The following is a 19,135-nucleotide window of genomic DNA, read 5'->3' as shown; positions in this document are numbered from 1 at the left end:
TTTTTCAACCAGCACAGGCTTCACAAAATCACAAATAGCGATTAAATAAATCACTTACCTTTGAAAATCTTCCTCTGTTTGCAATCCTAAGGGTCCCAGCTACACAATGAATGTTCGTTTTGTTCGATCAAGTCCTTTATATCCAAAAAAGTCTGTTTAGTTCTTTCCATTGATTTCAGTAATCCACTCCTTCAACATGCATACAAAGGAATACAAAAAGCTACCGGTAAACTTCGTCCAAACAAGTCAAACAATGTTTCTACTCAATCCTCACGTACCCTAATATGTAAATAAATGACAATATTTCAGACGGAAAGAACGGTGTTCAATAGGAAAGGAAAATAACGAAGAGCGCGCCCTCATTCACTCGCGCCAAAAGCCTACTTTTCCTGTTGAGCTCCCTTTGGAAAAACTACTATTACTTGTTCGTTTTTCAAGAAACAAGCCTGAAACCCTGTATAAAGACTGTTGACATCTAGTGGAAGCCATAGGTACTGCAGTCTGGGAGGAATGTTTATATATAGACCCATAGACTTGCATTGGAAAGGACTGTGGCCTCCAAAATGTTTTATTCTGGATGGATTTTCCTCTGGTTTTTGCCTGCTATATCAATTCTGTTATACTCACAGACATTATTTTAACAGTTTTAGAAACTTCAAAGTGTTTTCTATCTAATTCTACCAATTATATGCATATCCTAGCTTCTGGGCCGGAGTTAAAGGCAGTTTACTTTGGGCACGTCAGTAAGGCAGAAATTCAGGATACTGCCACCTAGCCCTTTAAAAGCCTCTGACAGATGCTTTTCATCTGTGTGCTTCTAACTTTTGTTATCTCATTGGCATTAGGATGTCTAACTTTTATTCAAATTTAAATCTAGGATGACGTGTCTCCTGGTAGTTGAAAGCTATCCCCATGATATCATGAGATTGAAATCCATCTTGGATTCCCTTTAAATACTTCAGGGTGACTGATTACCATTATTTAATTATCTATTAAAAAGCAATTAAGAGAACTTTTACTGAAACAAAAACATTTTTTTTCTTTTTTCGTATTCATAACATGCCTCTTATCTTATTTCCAATTGCAATTAAAGGGCAATTTCACCAATGCCCTTTCATTTTCTCCGGCACAATACCAGTGTCTACAAATGGCGAATTTCTGTTTTATGGAGAGAAAAAAATTCTGGTTAAAAAGTTCTACCTAATGACATCATCAAAAGTTAAAACATTAAAAAAAAAGTGATGTCACTGATTCACAATGACATGGGGAGAAAATGACTGATTTAATTTATTTTAATAAATCTTCTTAGTTAAAGCACAGAGGGTGGATGAATGGCACAGGCTGCAGATTGCTTTGAATTATTTCATGTTGCTGTGCATTCCTCATGTTCACCGGCCATATTGTACATATACTGTAAAAAAAATATAAACACAACACCTAAAGAGTTGGTCCCATTTTTCATGAGCTGAAATAAAAGATCCCAGAAATGTTCCAAAAAGCTTATTTCTCTCAAATTTTGTGCACAAATTTGTTTACATCCCTGTTAGTGAGCATTTCTCCTTAGCCAAGATAATCCATCCACCTGACAGGTGTGGCATATCAAGAAGCTGATTAAAAAGCATGATCATTACACAGGTGCACCTTGTGCTGGGGACAGTAAAAGGCCACTCTAAAATGTGCAGTTTTGTCACACAACACAATGCCGCAGATGTCTCCAAACACAATTGGCATGCAGACTGCAGGAATGTCTAACATAGCTGTTGCCAGAGAACTGAATGTTAATTTCTCTACCATAAACTGCTTCCAACGTCGTTTTTGAGAATTTGGCAGTGCATCCAACCGGCCTCACAACCGTAGACCATGTGTAACCATGCCAGCCCAGGACCACATCCGGCTTGCTGAGTATTTCTCTCTGTAATAAAGTCCGTTTGTGGGGAAAAACTCATTATGATTGGCTGGGCCTGGCTCTCCGGTGGGTGGATCTGGCTCCCAAGGGGGTGGGCCTATGCCCTCCCATGGCTGCGCCCCTGCCTAATCCTGTGAAATATATTGCTTAGGGCCTATTGAATTTATTTTAATTGACTGATTTCCTTCTATGAACTGTAACTCAGTACAATTTTTGAAATAGTTGCATGTTGCATTTATATTTTTGTTCAGTATAGCTGGCTTCAGATGAAAAGGTTCCTGGCTGGAATATCCAATTAGCGATCAATGTTACAGGTCACATCAGTAAATTCAACTGTGGGAAAACGTAAAACCTGCATTATGAATTGTCTGGCTTTTCATTTAATATTCAAAGGCAAGTAGGGAGAGACAAAGCCCCAGGTTCAGTAGACTGAAAATATTCCATATATCACTATAATAATGAGGACATACTTGAGCCTACTTGAGTTACTCAACGTGCTTCCTGTGTAACCCATTTTACGGTCCAGTTGCATTTTAAATATATGTGGTATATAAGATGTTCATTAGTGAAAGGGTAATGTAAACGGAGTGTACAAATCATTAAGAACACCTGCTCTTTCCATGACATAGACTGACCGGGTGAATCCAGGTGAAAGCTATGATCCCTTATTGATGTCACTTGTTAAATCCACTTCAATTAGTGTAGATTAAGGGGCGGAGACAGATTTTTAAAGAAGGATTTTTAAGCCTTGAGACAATTGAGGAATTGATTGTGTATGTGTGTCATTCAGAGGGTGAATAGGCAAGACAAAATATTTAAGTGCCTTTGAATAGGTATAGTAGTAGGTTCCAAATGCACCGGGTTGTGTCAAGAACTGCAAAGTTGCTGGATTTTTCACGCTCAACAGTTTCCCGTGTATATCAAGAATGATCCACCACCCAAAAGACCTCCAGCCAACTTGACACAACTGTGGGTGTAGTCAACATGGAGTCAACATGGGCCAGCATCCCTGTGGAATGCTTTCGACACGTTGTAGAGACCATGCCCCAACGACTTGAGGCTGTTCTGAGGGCAAAAGGGGGAGGGGGATGCAACTCTATTGTTCTTATTGTTTTGTTGACTGATACATGCAAATCGAGGAATGCGAGCACATTCAGGCTTGATGTTGAAGCTACAAACCATTAATGAATGAACAGCGTTGGTTCAGCCTGTGATGTCATATTGAGGGGACTGGTTGGCACAATCAGAGCAGTGCGATTGAGGTCAAGAGAGCACAATACCAGGACATTTTGTAATTTCCTGTTTTACTTCTGGGGGGAATGCTGTTAACAATTGTGGTTACCTTTGTGCAAAGGAAGGAAGTAAAGACTCCTCCCTCGCAAACGGAAACTCTCGGCCAAACCCCTTCCTTCCGCTAACTTCATCTGTGTTTATCATCGTCAAAAAGCTATTCTGTTTTCATGGATTTTTACGATATAGCCAATTTTTGACTAGCTGTGAAATCTAGTGGAAACCGTTTATCATCCCGCCTTCGCCCAATCCTGATTTGTACAAATAATCAATGAGGAAAACAACAAACCAAAATCAAATCAAATTGTATTGGTCACATACACATGGTTAGCAGATGTTAATGCGAGTGTATAGAAATGCTTGTGCTTTTAGTTCTGACCGTGCAGTAATATCTAACAAGTAATCTAACAATTTCACAACAACTTATACACCCAAGTGTAAAGGAATGAATAAGAATATGTACATATAAATATATGGATGAGCGATGGCCGAATGGCATAGGCAAGATGCAGTAGATGGTATAGAGTACAGTATATACATATGAGATAAGTAATGTAGGGTATGTAAACATTCTATAAAGTGGCATTGTTTAAAGTGACTGGTGATACATTTATTATATCCAATTTTTTATTATTAAAGTGGCTAGAGATTTGAGTCAGTATGTTGGCAGCATCCTCTCAATGTTAGTGATGGCTGTTTAATAGTCTGATGGCCTTGAGATAGAAGCTGTTTTTCAGTCTCTCGGTCTCAGCTTTGCACCTGTACTGACCTCGCCTTCTGGATGATAGCGGGGTGAACAGGCAGTGGCTCGGGTGGTTGTTGTCCTTGATGATCTTTTTGTCCTTCCTGTGACATCGGGTGGTATAGGTGTCCTGGAGGGCATGTAGTTTGTCCCCGGTGATGAGTTGTGCAGACCTCACTACCCTCTGGAGAGCCTTACGGTTGTGGGCGGAGCAGTTGCCGTACCAGGCGACAATATAGCCCGACAGGATGCTCTCAATTGTGCATCTGTAAAAGTTTGAGTGTTTTTGGTGACAAGACACATTTCTTCACCACGCTGTCTGTGTGGGTCGACCATTTCAAAACTTTCCACCTTCTCCACTACTGTCCCGTTGATGTGGATAGGGGGGTGCTCCCTCTGCTGTTTCCTGAAGTCCACGATAATCTCCTATGTTTTGTTGACGTTGAGTGTGAGGTTATTTTCCAGACACCACACTCCGAGGGCCCTCACCTCCTCCCTGTAGGCCGTCTCGTCGTTGTTGGTATCAAGCCTTGTTGTCTGAGGCTATCCGGAACATATCCCAGTCCACGTGATCGAAGCAATCTTGAAGCGTGGAATCCAATTGGTCAGACCAGCGTTGTATTGACCTGAGCACGGGCGCTTCCTGTTTTAGTTTCTGTCTATAGGCTGGAAGCAACAAAATGGAATCGTGGTCAGATTTGCTGAGAGGAGGGCGAGGGAGGGTTTTGTATGTGTCGCGGAAGTTAGAGTAGCAACTATCCAGAATTTTGCCAGCCCGGGTCGCGCATTCGATATGCTGATAAAGTTTAGGGAGCATTGTTTTCAGATTAGCCTTGTTAAAATCCCCAGCTACAATAAATGCAGCCTCAGGATATGTGGCTTCCAGTTTACATAGAGTCCAATGAAGTTCTTTCAGGGCCGTCGAGGTGTCTGCTTGGGGGGATATGCACGGCTGTGATTAAAATCGAAGACAATTTTCTCGGTAGATAATGCGGTCGGCATTCGATTGTAAGGAATTCTTCGTCAGGTGAACAAAAGGACTTAAGTTCCTGTATGTTGTTATGATCACACCACACCTCGTTAATCATAAGGCATACACCCCTGCCCTTCTTCTTACCAGAGAGATGTTTGTTTCTGTCGGCACGATGCGTGAAGAAACCGGGTGTCTGTACCGACTCTGATAACGTATCCCGAGTGAACCATGTTTCCGTGAACCAAAAAAAGTTACAATCTCTGATGTCTCTCTGGAAGGCAACTCTTGCTCGAATTTCGTCTACCTTGTTGTCAAGAGACTGGACATTGTCGAGTAGTATACTCTGGAGCGGTGAGCGATGTGTCCGTCTACGCAGCCTGACCAGAAGACCGTCTGCCCCTTCTGCGGCGCCGTTGTTTTGGGTCGCCTACTGGGATCCGATCCATTGCCCTGGGTAGTGGTCCAAACATCGGTAAAGTCGTATTCCTGGTCGTAATGTTGGTTGCAATTGCTCTTATATCCGATAATTCTTCCCGGCTGTATGTAATAAGACTTAAGATTTCCTGGGGTAACAGTGTAAGAAATAATACATTAAAAAAAAGAAAATACTGCGTAGTTTCCTAAGAGCGCAAAGCGAGGCGACCATCTCTGTCGGCGCCATATCTAGCTCAGGAACTACTGCTGCTCACAAACACATACTTCTATGTGAGCCTTGACCGACTCTCGCCATTTCATGCCCACGAGAATCTGTCCACGAGAGATTGTCCTCTTCACAACTGTCACTTGCAAACTCATTCTGTCTGCATCTGTAATTACCCCTGGGCCAAAGACTGGTTGGCCATACTGAAATGAGAAGCCGTTACTTATTCATTGATATGCTATCTTAAGCAGAGCTTCTCTTTCCTCTATCAGTAGCATGTGATGCAAGGCAACCACAAACCCCCACTCACTCCCTCCAATGACAGAAATCACTCAACTCATGTATGCATGCGTGTGTTCCAAATGGCTGGGAGGAATATGATGTGTCCTCAAACTCTGTTATTTAAAACAAATCCATAAAATAAATCCTTACTGTGTATTAATGTAATGCCAACACATCAATCTGAACTTGATATTGTACCGAAAAAATTAAAGGCATTCAAAATGCCTCCTAACTTGAAGACATTGAAAATAATAATATTTGTGTCATATGACATCGCCTGAATTCATGTTTCAGAGATTCATCCAGCATGCTCACTTGAGGTCTGTTGCACTGCAGATGAGGCGTAACATATTCATAGATGATAGATTTTCCTCATCATTTGGTTAATAGATGATGCAAAGTTACACTTGGTGTATGGTGTCGATTTTAGGACCTTCTCAGCCTCATACGTTGACTACATTTTCACCTTTCATACCATTCACCAAAAAAGTTCTCTGTCTAGCACCTTTTTAAAATTAATTCCATAGATGAGACTGGTGTTAAATAACCAGAGCTGAAGCAAACTGAATTTGATTCGTTTTTATTCCTCGCATGTTAGCTCAATACCTTTTATCCCTCATTTCCAGACCCTCAGTGGTATTTTCATTATCAACTTCCACTTTTCATGAGCTATCTGTAATGGCTCTTGACCAATTATAAAGCGTTGGTATAATTAGTTGCTTGGGCGAGTGAGTAGGCTCCAAATTGTTTGTGCTGGAGGGGAACTCTGGGGGAGTTATGTCACTGGAGGGATAGAGTGAGAGGGAGAAATGGGGAGAAAGAGAGCGATAGAGAGATCAATGGAAAGAAAGAGAACGAGAGAGGGAAGAAGAGTTATTCAGTTCACTGGAGTAGCAGCAACACTGATGGAGAGAGGAGGAACACTCAAGTAGATCCACCTTGCAATCTCCAAGCATTGTTGAAATATTAAAATAAATATTCTTAGGGTCATGTACTCTGTCGTCTTTCTTTAAGCTCTGATGCCACTGAACAATAAGATGAATAGGTTGTATCCTATGTACATCTACCCACTTTCTCTGCCTAAACCTCCTCCAGAAAATGCCAGGGAATACATAAATGTGGACTGAATCTTAAGGCTTTGTTTCTGTTTGTGTTTATCAGTCTCCCACAGATCCCCTATAGTGTAGGCGTCTGGGGTAATGGATTAGAGCGCTGGTGTCCGTGATAGCATGCTTGAGAAAGAGCTGCATATTTCAGGGTCTGTCTTTCTCTTTCTTTGTGCCTGTGTGATGCCTGTGTTTTTCCAAGGAAGGAAGATTGTCACACTGCCACTGATATGCCCATCGGCACGATGGTCCAGTGCAGGCACAGTGTGCAGTGGTGTACACTAATGATGTGAAAAGGCTGGGTGTTAAAAGTGCAGTAGAAGGCAGACCAGCCTATAAGGATTTGTGTGGGTGTGTGGTTTGGGGAATAGGAAGGTTAGCATTTGCTCTGCTGACACCGTGTAACATTTACAAATAAAATCCAACCTGAAGGTGATACCTGTTGCATTCCAGAAGGGTGTCCTGATTCCATATTCTGGTAGGATTCAGTAAGAAAAGTACAGTGTTGTAATTAGGGTTGAAAAGGGAGGGTATATTACTGGAAACTTTCAGTAAACTACCAGAATTTTGTTAACTTTCAAGTTTTTTTATTAGATTATCAGATGACATCTACTGGCCTTTCTGGGTACTTCAGATTATCACAGGTGTATGTAATTATCTCTGGTGCTCTGTGTGGCCTAATCACATGTAGCATACAGTTGAAGTCGGAAGTTTACATACACTTAGGTTGGAGTCATTAAAACTCGTTTTTCAACCGCTCCATAAATCTCTTGTTAACAAACCATAGTTTTGGGAAGTCGGTTAGGACATCTACTTTGTGCATGACACAAGTAATTTTTCCAACAATTGTTTACAGACAGATTATTTCACTTATAATTCACTGTGTCACAATTTCAGTGGGTCAGAAGTTTACATACACTAAATTGACTCTGCCTTTAAACAGCTTGGAAAATTCCAGAAAATGATGTCATGGCTTTAGAAGCTTCTGATAGGCTAATTGACATCATTTGAGTCAATTGGATGTGTACCTGTGGATGAATTTCAAGGCCTACCTTCAAACTCAGTGCCTCTTTGCTTGACATCATGGGAAAATCAAAAGAAATCAGCTAAATATTGTAGACCTCCACAAGTCTGGTTCATCCTTGGGAGCAATTTCCAAATGCATGAAGAAACCTTGTTCATCTGTACAAACAACAGTATGTAAGTGTAAACACCATGGGACCACGCAGCCATCATACCGCTCAGGAAGGAGACCCGTTCTGTCTCGTTTAAGATGAACGTACTTTGGTGCGAAAAGTGCAAATCAATCCCAGAACAACAGCAAAGGACCTTGTGAAGATACTGGAGGAAACCGGTACAAAATGATCTATATCCACAGTAAAACGAGTCCTATATCAACGTAACATGAAAGGCCGCTCTGCAAGGAAGAAGCCACTGCTCCAAAGCTGCTATATAAAAAAGCCCGACTACGGTTTGCAACTGCACGTAATGACCATCGTTATGTTTGGAGGAAAAAGGGGGAGGCTTGCAAGCCAAAGAACATCGTCCCAATCGTGAAGCACGGGGGTGGCAGCATCATGTTGTGGGGGTGCTTTGCTACAGGAGGGACTGGTGCATTTCACAAAATACATGGCATCATAAGGCAGGAAAAGTATGTGGATATATTGAAGCAACATCTCTAGATATCAGTCTTGGTTGCAAATGCGTCTTCCAAATGGACAATGACCCCAAGCATACTTCCAAAGTTGTGGCAAAACGGCTTATGGACAACAAAGTCAAGGTATTGGAGTGGCCATCACAAATTCACCCAACTTATTGTGGGAAGCTTGTGGAAGGCTACCTGAAACATTTGACCCAAGTTAAGCAATTTAAAGGCAATGCTACAAAATACTAATTGAGCATATGTAAATTTCTGACCCACTGGGAATGTGATGAAAGAAATAAAAGCTGAAATAAATCATTCTCTTTACTATTATTCTGACATTTCACATTCTTAAAAAAAAGTGGTGATCCTAACTGAACTAAGACAGGGAATTTTTACTAGGATTAAATGTCAGGAATTGTGAACAACTGAGCTTAAATGTATTTGGCTAAGGTGTATGTAAACTTCCCACTCCAACTATATATGATATATGATATATATTTTTTGAAGGTATTCAAGTATTTACTGAACAAAAATATACATGCAGCATGCAGCAATTTCAACGATTTTACTGAGTTACATTTCATATAAGGAAATCAGTCAATTGAAATAAATTCATTTGGCCCTAATGTATGGGCGCAGCCATGGGTGGGCCTGGGTGGGCATAGGCCCTCCCACTTGGGAGCCAGGCCCACCCACTGGGGAGCAAGGCCCAGCCAATCAGAATAAGTGGTTACACATGGTTGCACATGGTCTGCGGTTGTGAGGCTGGTTGGACGTACTGCCAAATTCTCTAAAATGACGGAGGCAGTTTATGGTAGAGAAATGAATATGAAATTATCTGGCAACAGCTCTGGTGGACATTCCTGCAGTCAGCATGCCAATTGCACGCTCTCTCAAAACTTGAGACATCTGTGACATTGTGTTGTGCAACAAAACTGCACATTTTAGATTGGCCTTTTATTGTCCCCAGCACAAGGTGCACCTATGTTATGATAATGATGTTCAATCAGCTTCTTGATATGCCACACCTGTCAGGTGGATGGATTCTCTTGGCATAGGAGAAATGCTCACTAACAGGTATTATTTCTATCTTTATTTTGCACATTCTTCCACTGCAAATCTACCATTCCAGTGTCTTACTTGCTATATTGTATTTACTTCGCCACCATGGCCTTTTTTTTGCCTTTACCTCCCTTATCTCACCTCATTTGCTCACATTGTATATACTTATTTTTTTCTACTGTATTATTGATTGTATGTTTGTTTTACTCCATGTGTAACTCTGTGTTGTTGTATGTGTTGAACTGCTTTGCTTTATCTTGGCCAGGTCGCAATTGTAAATGAGAACTTGTTCTCAACTTGCCTACCTGGTTAAATAAAGGTGAAAAAAAAGATTAAAATAATAATAATCTAATTTGTGCAAATCATTTGAGATAAATATGCTTTTTGTGCATATGGAACATTTCTGGGATTGTTTATTTCAGCTCATAAAACATGGGACCAACACTTTACATGTTGCGTTTGTATTTTTGTTCAGTGTAAATTACCAAAATTACCATAGATTGCCATAGATTACTTAATTACTAAAATTACTGAAGATTCCTCTAACTTTATTAATTACCTAGTTGGAATTCCAACACTGATCCTCATCTGGCAGGGCTCCCAATCCCTATCCTCCTGTACATTTCATGTGATGCAGAGCACCACAGCGAGATAAAAACAGGATGCTTCCCCTCATCAATATTGACCTACCTGGATGTAGAGATGGGAGAAGGAGGAGGAGGAGGAAACTGGATTTTCATGCACTGGAAGGAGGATATACCGTGTTCCTCTCCTAGCTGCTTCTCCTCAGCACGTGCTGAAGGAAGGGAGTAGTAAGGGTGGCTGTGTTCTTTCCTTAAGTGATGGGAGTCATTATATGATCATATGTCAGGTTAAACGGATGTGAGAGCAATCAAGAGCCTAGAGCTATAGGGGCACGTGACCTTTCCTGTAGTGGTGCGTGAGTAAAATCACTGAGGAAGCCAAGCCAGGAAAAAATCTATATTACAACCTATGTGTTGTGATAATTGTGTTGTTTGCTCTATGACCTGTTAGTTCATATGCCTTGCCACGATGATAGATAGGCAAAGGCCGAGACAGTAAGAAGACAAAGTGGCAGAATAAATTCAACCACACCTTTTGTTTCATCACGAAACCGGAGAGCAACATCTGTCCACAAAGCATATTGCATGTAACAAAGTTATGACCTACGGCATGGTGTCACGACTTCTACCGAAGATAACTCCTCTCCCTGTTCGGGCGGCGCTCGGCCTCGCCAGTTTACTAGCCGCCACCGATCCCTTTTTCCTTTTCCGGTTGTTTTGTCTGTGTTCATTTTCACACCTGGTTTCAATTGCGTTTATTTCTGTGTGTATATAGGGCACCTGTTACCTGCCTTATTTCGTGCGGGATTAAGCTTGTGTGTATTTGCGCTCGATTATCTTTGATGTTTCTTGTTTTCGTTATTACGTACGTGTAGTTAAGTTTCGGAACTGAGTTTGTTAGTTTCTGTATTGTTTTCACATTTTAGGCACTTGTATGTAGTGTCGGAACTGTGGTTGTTCCTCCGTGTGTTGGCACGAGTTTCTGTTCCTTCGAGAGCGTAGTTTTGGATTTTCGTCTGTGCCAATTTTGTATTGGTGGACTATATATATACACTGCTCAAAAAAATAAAGGGAACACTTAAACAACACAATGTAACTCCAAGTCAATCACACTTCTGTGAAATCAAACTGTCCACTTAGGAAGCAACACTGATTGACAATAAATTGCACATGCTGTTGTGCAAATGGAATAGACAAAAGGTGGAAATTATAGGCAATTAGCAAGACACCCCCAATAAAGGAGTGGTTCTGCAGGTGGTGACCACAGACCACTTCTCAGTTCCTATGCTTCCTGGCTGATGTTTTGGTCACTTTTGAATGCTGGCGGTGCTTTCACTCTAGTGGTAGCATGAGACGGAGTCTACAACCCACACAAGAGGCTCAGGTAGTGCAGCTCATCCAGGATGGGACATCAATGCGAGCTGTGGCAAGAAGGTTTGCTGTGTCTGTCAGCGTAGTGTCCAGAGCATGGAGGCGCTACCAGGAGACAGGCCAGTACATCAGGAGACGTGGAGGAGGCCGTAGGAGGGCAACAACCCAGCAGCAGGACCGCTACCTCCGCCTTTGTGCAAGGAGGAGCACTGCCAGAGCCCTGCAAAATGACCTCCAGCAGGCCACAAATGTGCATGTGTCACATGGAGAATTAAGTAAAACACAAGCCCAAATCCCTATCTCCATCCATGGCTGATTTAGGAAAGGGACAACAATCGGAGGGAAAGGGGGTTGTACAATTGAATGCCTTCAACTGAAATGTGTCTTCCGCATTTAACCCAACCCCTCTGAATCAGAAAGGTGCGGGGGGCTGCCTTAATCGACTTCCACATCTTTGGCTCCCAGGGAACAGTGGGTTAACTGCCTTGCTCAGGGGCAGAACGACAGATTCTGCACCTGATCAGCTCGGGGATTCAATCCAGCAACCTTTCAGTTACTGGCCCAATGCTCTAAGCACTAGGCTACACAACCAGATGCAACAATTCAAGTTTTTTTTGTCAATGATATTTGGTGTGAAGCCAAATCCACACTGACTTCCCTTGACACTTTTTTTTTGTGCGCCAGGACCATTAACAGTTGAGCTCAACGCTGATTGGCTATTATTTTATTTATTTTTTATCAAGGGAGGCCAAATGCTCGCTGGCTTCCCTTGCATTCATCCTACAGGCGGTAACAAAACAATTTTTGACCAGACAGCATCAGATAGATGGGCTACACATACAGCGACAGAGGGGCGCTGTTTCGCTCGCTTGGATACTTTCTCCGGTGAGATACGTTCAGCCTCTTGACAGTCAGAAGGATATAGACAGCTCAAGAGTTATGCTTCGATATGCAGAAAAATTTACATATTATTCTTACTTAGAATTAAGCATAATTAGTATGGCTCTAGATTACAGGAAAAAGCTGTTTCAGGTGTTTGACAAATCCAAAATTCTCCAACCCCCCAGCCATCATGTCTTACTTTGTGCCCCCTCAGATTTTGGGGTAGCATGAAGCCCATGTCTATATCCGCTTGGTAACAAATGCCTACAGCAATATGCTACAGTATGTTTGAGTGTGCACTATTAACTGTTGAGAGCTGCCAGCTCTGACTCTCATTCTCTTTCATTCATTCCTATACGGCCATGACTTCTGTGTTGATGAGTAAGCAGAGACGCCAGGTTCCTTTCAGTGCTGCTAGTATAAACACTGTTATCTTAACGCCCTCATGCTCATTACTGAGACACAGAGGAAATTTTTCTAATTTATTCTGTGTCTAAAGCTTTAGATAACCCAATCAGCTTCTGTCTGTCAGTCACTGCCGCTTCAGAGGCAGGGTTGGAGTGCTTTGTTGTGGGTCTGGCTGGGGTGTATGGGAAGTTGAGAACCATGAGTGCTATTACAGTGGCAGGAATAAGTAACTGTTGGGAACTAATGAGCTATTTACCCTCCCTCACTTATGCTACAAAGACGAAAAGGACAATGACAGTGCAACATTTGTCGACTGAAGATGACAAAACACCTTTTTCACCACAATGTGTTCTACATTATTGAATGACATTATTGGAAGCGTAATATAAATGTTCAATTACAGAATTCCATTCTATTAACATGATCTCTCAATAAGACATTTTAAATTATGCTTCAAGCAAATAGTCTGATTTTTATTTCGGTGTTGAGTTTGTGAATACACAGTACCAGTCAAAAGTTTGGACACCTACTGATTCAAGGATTTTTCTTTATTTGTACTATTTTCTACATTGTAGAATAATAGTGAAGACATCGGAACTATGAAATAACATATATGGATTCATGTAATAACCTTTTTTTTTTTAAACAAACCAAAATATATTTTAAATTCTTCAAAGTTGCCACCCTTTGCCTTGACAGCTTTGCACACTCTTGGCATTCTCTCAACCAGCTTCACCCGGAATGCTTTCCAACAGCCTTGAAGGAGTTCCCACATATGCTGAGCACTTGTTGGCTGCTTTTCCTTCACTCTGCTGTCCAACTCATCCCAAACCATCTCAGTTGGGTTGAGGTTGGTTGATTGTGGAGGCCAGGTCATCTGATGCAGCACTCCATCACTCTCCTTCTAGATGAAATAGCCCTTACACAGCCTGGAGGCTGGGTCATTGTCCTGTTGAAAAACAAATTATAGTCCCACTAAGCGCAAACCATATGGGATGGCGTATCGCTGCAGAATGCTGTGGTAGCCATGCTGGTTAAGTGTGCATTGAATTCTAAATAAATCACTGATGCGTCTTCCTCAACCACTACTACATGGTAGCGTGGGATCTGGGTGTTTTAGCAAGGGAGCAAAGGTTAAATGTCCCTTGAGGAGACAAAAGGCCTCGTCGGCTGCTGGAGACCACACCAACCTACGAGACCCACCCTTGAGGAGGGAGGTGATGGGGGCGGCGACGGTGCTGAAGTTCCTGATGAAGCGGTGGTAGAAGTTGGCAAACCCCGAAAACCGTTGTAACCCCTTGATGGTGGTTGGGACTGGCCAAGACCTTTTCTTGTCCTCCATCTTCACTCCCTGCATGCTGATTTGGTAACCCAAGAATGAAACAGCCCTCTAATGGAATTGGCACTTCACCTTGACGAACAGGTGATTGGCCAAGAGGAGTTCCAGGACTGCTCGAACGTGGGTGATGTGATCTTCCAGGTTGGTCTAGAAGATCAGGATGTCATCGATGTATACAATCACCTGACGTCCGAACATGTCCCTGAACACCTCGTTGACGAATGCCTGGAACACTGACGGAGCATTGGCTAAGCCAAAGGCCTTAACCAAGTACTCATAGTGGCCAGACATCATGCTGAATGCCGTCTTCCCTTCCGGATGTGGATGAGATTGTAGGCACTCTGCATGTTCAGTTTGGTGAAGAACTGGGTCTCGCGGAGCTGCTCGATATCACCAACGTGAGAGGGTACCGATACTTTGTGTTGATGTCATTGAGTCCTCGGTAATTGATACATGGGTGTAATCCTCCCTCCTTTTTGGCCACAAAGAAGAAATCAGCCGATGCAGGAGACGTGGATGTGCGGATGAATCCCTGTTGGAGCGCCTACTTGAATGTAATCCTCCATGGCATGGGTCTCAGCCACAGACAGAGGGTTGATGCGTCTGTGCGGAGGTGTAGCACCAGAAAACAGGTCGATGGCACAGTCAAAGGGGTGATGAGGAAGGAGACAGGTAGTGCGGGTCTTGGAGAATACCTCCCTTAGATCCTGGTATTCCTCTGGGATGTTGGGCTGAAGGGCAACCACAGGACTCTCAACCGACATGGAACCACAGGGGACAGGGAAGCAGGTCCTCCGGTATTCAGATGACCAGTCTGTGATTCTCATCCTCGACCATGAGATGGTAAGGTCATGTCGTTGGAGCCAAGGGAGGCCAAGGATGATTTTGTGAACTGGTGCACTGGTGAAGAAGAAGGGGATGTTCCCCTGATGATTGGACTCCACGGTGAGGGTGAGTGGTTGAGTGATGTGTGTGGTGGTTCCAGCTCCTAATGGCTGACAGTTGAGACCTTGAACCGGAAAAGGAGAGGAGAGCGGGTAGATGGTAATGTTGAGGGAGGAGGCAAGGGTCTGATCCATAAAGTTTGCAGCGGCGCCGGAATCCACTAATGCTGTAGACACAGTACATGAGAGACAGTCAGCCAGAGTGAAGGACACCATAAAGAATCTAGCAGGAAAAGTTTAATCTGGAATACTCACTCCTGGTCCAGGAGATGGAACATCACGTGAATCCCGGATTCTGAAGTACCGGACACCGCTGGAGCTTTTGCCCTCCTTGCCCACAGTACAGACATAGCCCCAGCTGTATCCGTCTGCGTCGTTCTGCCGCCGAAAGGCGTGTGACCCCTACCACCATGGGTTCAGGTTCTGATCCCGAGTGCTATCCGAAGGAGGTAGAGAAGCGATGAGAATGCCGACATTCCCGGGGAAGGTTATCCAGACGGATGGCCATAGCAATGAGTGCGTCCAGGGTGAGGTTGTCGTCACGACAGGCCAGTTCCATCTGGACCTCCTCATGCAGATCTCTTCTAAATAGTGTGCGAAGCACCGGCTGATTCCATCCACTGGAAGCTGCTACTGTCCGGAAGGTGAGAGCATACTCAGGAGCCGTCTGATTCCCCTGCTGTAGCTCACCTCCCTATCTGACCGCTGCGGGATGATCAAAAATGCATTTAAACAGAGCCATGAACACGACACAAGAAGCTATCTCCTCTCCTCTCTCCCAGATGGCCGTAGCCCATTCCAATGCCCACCCGGTCAGCAGAGAAATAACCATGGCAACCTTAGACCTCTTGGTGAAGGGGACTCCCAACTGGTGTGAAAAATAGAGGGAGCACTGAAGGAGGAAGCCACAGCATTTGGATGGTGTACCGTCGTATTTCTCAGTGAGGAATAGACCAGTATTGCTGACCTGAGCGGGTTGCTGAATGGGCCGTTGTACTGGCTCGCTGGATAGACTGGCTCTAGAGTATCCTCCACTGCAACAACTCTTGTGGTTATTCGAGATGCTGCAGGCTGCAGAGAACCTCTTCCATGGCCGTCCCCAGTTGAGCCAGCTGGTCATGGTGTTGACGTAGAAGGTACCCTTGTTCGTCGACCGTCTGAGAGATATCCGATTTTCACGCTGTTTCCATAGTTTGAGTTGGTATTCTGTTATAATGGAGCTGTGAGTCGGGCAGCAGGTGAAACTTTCAATAGAACAACAAAACCAGGAACGAGACAATTCAATGTGGCTACACGCCGGTTTACAAGAATAACACCAACTGCTGAGTGGACATAAGAGAGTGACATATAAAGGGGAGGAATTATGAAGGTAATGAAGTCCAGGTGTGAGTCATAATGATTAACCTTTATAGAGTCACAAACCCGGATCCGGGATCCCCCCCATCAAAAAAGCTGACTAGCATAGCCTAGCCTAAAGCCACAGGGATATCATATAATCAAATGTTCATGAAATCACAAGTCCAAGACACCAAATGAAAGATACAGATCTTGTGAATCCAGCCATCATTTCCGATTTTTTAAATGTTTTACAGGGAAGACAAAATATGTATTTCTATTAGCTAACCACCATAGCAAAAGACACTACTTTTTTTTGTCCACCATTTTTTTCCTGCATCAGTAGCTATCACTAATTCGACTAAATAAAGATATATATAGCCACTAACCAAGAAACAACTTCATAAGATGACAGTCTGATAACATATTTATGGTATAGGATATGTTTTTTTAGAAAAATGTGCATTTTTCAGGTATAAATCACAGTTGTACATTGCAGCTGCAATCTGAAATAGCGTTGGAAGCAGCCGGAATAATTACAGAGACCGACGTCAATTACCAAAATACTCATCCTAAAACATTTCTGAAAAATACACAGCCTACAGCAATCGAAAGACACAGATCTTGTGAATCCAGACAATATTTCAGATTCTCTAAGTGTTTTACAGGGAAGACACAATATGTAAATCTATTAGCTAACCACGATAGCAAAAGACAACTTTTTTTCTCCACCATTTTTTTCCTGCATCAGTAGCTATCACTAATTCGACTAAATAAAGATATATATAGCCACTAACCAAGAAACAACTTCATAAGATGACAGTCTGATAACATATTTATGGTATAGGATATGTTTTTTTAGAAAAATGTGCATTTTTCAGGTATAAATCACAGTTGTACATTGCAGCTGCAATCTGAAATAGCGTTGGAAGCAGCCGGAATAATTACAGAGACCGACGTCAATTACCAAAATACTCATCCTAAAACATTTCTGAAAAATACACAGCCTACAGCAATCGAAAGACACAGATCTTGTGAATCCAGACAATATTTCAGATTTTCTAAGTGTTTTACAGCGAAAACACAATATATCGTTATATTAGCATACCACACGAGCTAACATCACCCCAGCATTAAATCAAGGCAAAGGGGGCGATAACGTTATCGCCACCAAAATATATTAATTTTTTCACTAACCTTCTCAGAATTCTTCAGATGACAGTCCTGTAACATCATATTACACAATGCATATAGAGTTTGTTCGAAAATGTGGTTATACAATGAGAAAAGTAGCTAAACTGGGCAGAAAATGTCGGGCGCCATCTTGGAGAGTGACTTAGTCTAATCATTAAATAATCATAAACTTGACTAAAAAATACAGCGTGGACAGCATTTGAAAGACAAATTAGTTCTTAATGCAATCGCTGAATTACATTTTTAAAATTAACCTTACTGCGCAATACAAGTTGCGCCAAAGCGAAGCTACCCCCAAAAAAATGGCAGCTTATGCGTTTAACATTTTTCAACAGAACAACGATTTATCAGCATAAATAGTTCGTACTATTAGCTGAGCTTCCATCAGAATCTTGGGCAATGTGTCCTTTCTCCGGTCTAATCGTCTTTTGGTCGAAAGATGTCCTCTTGTCCTGTCGAAATGGCCACTAACGTTCGGCATGTACAGGGAAAGTGTCCAACTCTTGAAAGTGCGTCACAAAGAAATGCCAGAAAATCGCAATAAACTGATATAAACTGAAATAATTCGGTTCAAAATAACAAGATTATGATGTCTTTAAAGCTGATATCGAATAAAAACATGACCGGAATTATCTAAGGAGCTAAAACCAGAGCTTCCACAACGATATGCAAAGCTCCTCTTCGCGCCCGAGCGCAGATCCAAAAGAATGGCCACCGTGATTCCAATCAATTTATAAACTTTGGAAATTACACTCCATTTCAAGTCTCCCTATTCGCTGACACCCAGGGGAAGGCGTATGCAGTGCATCTCAACCAATAGAGGACAGGCAAATTAATACACAGATCTCAGAACAGCCAGTACAATTCTGAATTCTGACATACACATAGGAAAATCGCTCTAAGTCGAGTTCTGTTTCACCCACAGACATAATTCAAACGGTTTTAGAAACTAGAGAGTGTTTTCTATCCAATAGTAATAATAATATGCATATTGTACGAGCAAGAATTGAGTACGAGGCAGTTTAATTTGGAGACGAATCTGGACTATGTCGAAATGGCACCCCCCTAGTGGCAAGAAGTTTTAACAGGTGTGCGTAATGATGAATCCCAGGACCGGTGGTTAGTATTCCGGCGACATCGTACACCGGAGGGGAGGAGCAGAAGATGATATGACAACAGCGATTACTCACATCGTACTTGACGAAGATTTTTTCTTTAACGAGTCGGATGCGAAGAATTTACTTCAGACACCCACCAAGGCCCAAATCCCTGTCAATCGCATGAAGAGGAGACAGAGATATCGGGTACATAGGCGAGTGGGTAATCCGCCTCTACCATCAGTCCTATTAGTCAACGTGCAATCATTGGATAATAAAATGGATTAGGTCCGATCAAGATTATCCTACCAACGGGACATAAAATGTTTAATATT

General features: G+C 42.5%; 1 protein-coding gene across 1 annotated transcript in view; it reads left to right on the top strand.

The window, feature by feature from the left end:
• Positions 1-19,135, top strand: part of LOC139542531 (metabotropic glutamate receptor 4-like) — a 324,701-nt gene that overhangs the window by 111,604 nt on the left and 193,962 nt on the right. The gene's annotated exons all lie outside the window — the stretch shown is intronic.

Source organism: Salvelinus alpinus, chromosome 17 (genome assembly GCF_045679555.1).
Source record: "Salvelinus alpinus chromosome 17, SLU_Salpinus.1, whole genome shotgun sequence".
Taxonomy (NCBI): domain Eukaryota; kingdom Metazoa; phylum Chordata; class Actinopteri; order Salmoniformes; family Salmonidae; genus Salvelinus; species Salvelinus alpinus.
Note: the sequence above shows the minus strand (reverse complement) of the source record. Positions and strands in the feature narration are given on the sequence as shown.